Here is a 5,558-nt window from a genome sequence, read left to right on the forward strand (position 1 = left end):
CACAAAACTCAATCGCTCTCGCCCTTATTTTCCCTGTGACAAATCTATCGCACCATTCCAACTTCCATGAAAGCTAGGACTTTGTTTTGTTTATCACTAACACAACAATAACCAAAAGTGCCTGGCAAACAGTAAATGCTTCATAAATGTTTGTCTAATGAATCAGTTTAATCAATGCAATTAACTGGTAACCACGTAAACTTGGGAAAATTGATCAACATCTCTGTGCCCAAGTCTTCTCATATGTAAAATGAGGATAACAAAGGTCTCTTCCTTAAACAATTATTTTGAGATTTGAATGAGATTTTAAATATCATATGCTTAGTGTAGTGCCTGGCACATAATAAACGCTCAAAAAAGCATAGCTTTTATTATTATCATTATTGTTACTATTAACTTAATACATATTTATTGAAGGATGGCTCTGCCAGTCATCATTAGGTGTTCAGACTGCAGCTTTGCAACATACATACAAGAAGATGAGTGAGGACACACAAGGTAGCTGGAGAGAGGGAGATTTCTTAGAAGAGAAGTGAAAGGACAGATCGAGGAGTTTCTAAGTATTTTCAAAAGGTAGTGTATCCCCTCATTTCAAGATTGTACTTGTCATCATTTCTGTTTTCAGAGTGATTCAATTTCTGATTCTACCCCAAATGCCCCTCTTTCACTCTCAAAAGGAAGCCAAGAAGCTTTGCTTTTTCACTTTGTTATATCGAGATCATCTTAATCTAAATAAGATATTCTTAGCCAGAGAATACTTTCCAACCTTTTTGTTTTCTTTTTACTCTCAAAAAGATAAGAATTCTTATGTTTTTAACATAAACACAATTCCATCATTATGCCGAAAATAATAACTTTTTAATATTATCAAATATCTAGCCAGTTCAATCTTTTGTGGTGTGTGTGTGTGTGTGTGTGTGTGTGTGTGTGTGTGTGTGTTTATGACTCATTTATTCCTTGTTTTGGCAATATATCAGCCTTAAAATTTTATTATTTCCAGACTTGGTTTTCCTCCTCCTGCCAAAGTTAAAATACAAATAAAAAATTAGGTTTTCATAAAGGGTTTCCCACTCCTGTGAGGATTTAAACAAAATACCACAAACTAAAATCACCTGAAACAACTAGTTTCTATGATCATGAAAATGTAAACATGTCAGCAAAATCAGATAGGACTCTTATATATCTGGCCCAAAGGCATTAGACCTAAAATAAACGCCAGACTATGTCTGCTTCTAAGAGAGGAAAGGGCATTGCACGTTCATAGCTAAACTAAGGATGTCAGTAATCTGAATATACTTCTCAGGGGCCAGAGGGCTTAAAAGGTGACTATGAAAGACGTGTGCAAGACTTTGGATTATAAAAATCAAATCTTTTAAAAGATAGAAGTAGATGTTCTTTCACTAAGATAAAACATTCTAAGGAAAATATCTACTTCATGGAAGTCATTATGTTAAGAATTTTACATATGTAAGATGATCTTCACAATAACTGTATAAAAAAAGGATTATCGAGTCCACATTACAGATTTGTAAATTAAGGTTATCTAATGTACCCCAGATCACTTAGCTAGTTAAATGGTTTACTCCCAGGCTTGTTAGACTTTAAAATGCCTAGTCTTTCCATGACTATAGCAGGCTGCTTCATCTGGATTTTGTCAAGGTGTGATATCACCAGCTTAAAGATGAGGAAAACCAAATTTGAAATTTGCCTATGTAAACACGATACTGAGCTGTTCTCTATGGAGAGGATCTGCCCTGTTCATCCCAATGGCAAACTAAGTGACTGACACAGGCAGTCTTAAAGCAGCCGCACCACTTGCTAGAATTCGGTCATAGTAAATGTTTTTATGCATGTGCATATAATGATTTTCCCTTTCACTTGACCTCCTGTATTAATCAAAGTTCAGTCAGGAAAAAAAAGCCACAATCAGAATTATGCAAATTTGGCATTTATGATATTACAGTATTTAATTCTATTAATTAGACCTTACACTAATGTGCGACAACTTGGAGAAGCAAAGGTCTAAAATAAGGAGAAATAGGCACCCATCATTCCATCAGACACACAAATACAGGTATCCAGTCAGAACTTGTAAGGTAAGGTTGCCAAATATAGCAACTAAAAATATAAAACATCTAGTTAAATTTGAATTTCAGATAAATGACATACAATATTTTAGTACAAGTATGTCTCAGGCAATATATAAGATACACTAACCTTTTTACAATATCTTAAATATAAATTTAGCTCAGTGTCCTGTATTTTATCTGACCACATTACAGTGAACACATCTAGGAAGCTAAATATTTTTGCCTCTGAAGTGAGACTACATAAGGGAACTTTGTGGTATGTCTATGGAAATAGTTACCGACTTCATGGCTACACAACTAAGTGTCTGGGGGTGGGCCTGGGGCTGCTATTGGTCAACAGGGTCAAGAAGAGGAGCTGCATATGGAGTAAAAGAGAGCTAGGACAACCTGAGACTTACTGGGTACTTCCTCCAGGATGGACAGACACAATATCTAACCACAACCACCTCTGGAGAATGATGACTTCTGCTTCACACCAGCCTTCTGATTTGTACAGGGACACCTCTCAGCTACAAAGAGAAGGAAGTTCTGGGAAAGGCAGCTCCTAGTCTTAGTCAAATTAGTGTAACTCCTTGTAGCATATCTATTTTTTTTTTTTTTTTTTTGCCTGAAACAAGCATCCTTGCTCCCTTTTGTTGAGTTAAAATGTATCTAAAAATGCATGGATTTTAAATACACAGTTCTATGAATCTTGATAAGTTTATACACTTATTTAAGAACAACCAAATCACATACAGAACATTTCCGTCACCCTAGAAAGTTTTCTCATGTCCCTTCCAGTCATTCTCCTCTCCTATTATTGATTTTTTTTAAACATAAATTATTTTTGCTACTTATAGCATTCTCTCTAAATGGAATCACACAATGTTTTTCTTTTACATCTGTCTTTTTCTTTCATATGATACAATGTGCTCATCAATATTTCTTCATGCAGCAGTTTATTACTTTTTTATTACTTGATAGTATTCCATTATATAAATACAATTGACCCTTGAACAACATGGAGGTTAGATGCACTTACCCGCCATATAGTCAAAAACCTGAGTATAACTTTTGACTCTACAAAAACTTAACTATTGATAGCCTACTATTGGCCAGAAGCCTTACTCATAACGTAAACAGTTTATTAAAACATTTTGTATGTTATATGTATTATATACCATCTTCTTTTAATAATGTAAGCTAGAGAAAAAGTTATTTAAATCATAAGAAAGAGAAAATGTATTTATTGTGTATTTACAGTATATTTATTGAAAAAAAAATCCACATTTAAGTGGACCCACACAGTTCAAATGCATATTGTTGAAGGGTCAGCTGTATATCCATATTTAAAGTTAAAATAAATGTACTGGAAAGGTAACTTTATACCAACACTTGAATAGAAAACCAGTATTATTCTCATATGTAGAAGGTAAGCCTGCAAAAAAAAAAAAAAACAATAAAAAATGTAGTTTAATATTAGTAAGTTATACTTATTAGTCAAATGCTCTGAAACTTTTCATTTCCTAATGTTAATTAGAGTGGTAACCAATACATGTAAGTACTGACCAGAGATTTTTCTTCTCAAGTGATCAGAAATATTGATGGATAAAAGAAAAAGAAAATAATTTATTTTGATGCCCTAACCTCAATCTAAAATCATCTCACTCACAATCAATGATAACCATCATCCCCTCAACTCCCTGCACACATTCTGAGAAACATTACACTAGAACATGAGTAGGAATCTTTGGAAGCAAAGAAAATGTGATGCTGTGCGGTTCTCTGGGGCCAATACTTCTAACACAATCTTAGAAATCAACTCTTCCTAATAGTGACACTGTGACAAAGCTCAAAAAACTTTTATCAGAGCCTAGAATAACACTCTTGGCAAAGGGGCAAGAACTAATTTTAATAAGCTGGAAAGGACTAGACTTGGATATGACTGTGGAACAACAGTCAATGTGAATGAGATGAATGGCAATTTTTATTAAACAAAGAAAACGCTTACTGGATGCTTAAAACCTTGTGTATATTTATTGGTACTGCTCTTAATTCCTGGTTACCTGCTTCCATGACCTAGGTTGTTGAGGATATAAGCCATGTATTTTTAATCTATGCATCTCCATTGCCTAAAAGGGTGCATAGCGTTAGCAGGGTACTTAAATGAATGACAGTGGCAATACCAGAATAATGTTATAGAAATGCTGCCATAATGCAACCTATGATAAAGTTAGTGATGCAGAGTGATAGAATGAGGGTGATGGGAACTCAGGCTATCATGTTTGTACTGGCTTGTAGTGTGACTGCTGAACTTTGGGACACTCTGCTCTGATTGTCCAGAGAACGAATGTTTCTTAGGGTGGAATAGTTCAGATTTTGTTAAATATTTCACCTATAATATATCCATATTTGAATGAATCATCAAGAGATACTCAGTGTGACAGGTGTACTAGGAGTGGACTTTATGATTCTTGAAGAGGAAGAGCCTCTTATTGGGAATATATGTGGAGAATAGGGTTTTAAGACAATGCTCTCAGTAACTGGGTCAATCCATCATCTAGTCAAAAAGCAACTAAAGCTAATATGACCTATTCATGGTTTAAAGAGGACAACAGGGCTTCTAACACTAGATACAGTTGTTTTGTACATTGGCTAAGGATCCTAAAGACAATAATGAATGTGGGATATAAATGTACTTGCTTCCAACTAGATAAAGAGAGAGATAGATAGATAGATAGATAGATAGATAGATAGATAGATAGATAGATAGATGATAGGTAGATAGATAAATGGACGTAAATAAAATACTAAGGTGTCTTTGTACCTGTTTATATCTACATATATTTATAGAGTTTACTTATGTTTTCTAACTTTTATACAATAATCATGGATTATTTTATAACTATAATAATAAAAGCTTAAAAATACAACTTTAAGTACATTTTACAAGACCGATACACTGAGAAAGCTTTCTTGAGAAGTATTAATTCTGAGGTACAAAAGAGTACCCTTGATACTTTTTCTTCTAATTCCGTGTTCAACAAGGAAAGTGAGAACTAATGACAAATGTGTGGACTATATCATATTCTGTTTGTGCTGATATCAGAGTAATATTTTCAAAGATAGGAAAACATAAAGCATATTGTAAAATAACCTATAAAAGATTCCAGCATGATATCTGACCCTTAGCAGGTCAGCCAATAGGATTGGTGTTTTTTTATCTATTCTATTGAAATCTCAGGATTAGGAAGTCTTGTGCAGCCTAGAAAATAGAATTGATAATTCTCACTGATAGAATAGTTTTACACTTTTAAAATGCTTAAAACTGATAAAGATCCTAAAACTTAAAAACTGTAAACTAGATGAAATCTACAAAATGAATGAATGAATGAGGAAAATGTTTGGTATAGAATAAAGTCACATTGTTATGAATGAAGGCTGAATTTGCCTCACAGGTTCTCCAGAGGAATCATTTTATTCATGCTA

This window comes from Pteropus vampyrus, unplaced genomic scaffold (genome assembly GCF_000151845.1).
Source record: "Pteropus vampyrus isolate Shadow unplaced genomic scaffold, Pvam_2.0 Scaffold1, whole genome shotgun sequence".
Taxonomy (NCBI): domain Eukaryota; kingdom Metazoa; phylum Chordata; class Mammalia; order Chiroptera; family Pteropodidae; genus Pteropus; species Pteropus vampyrus.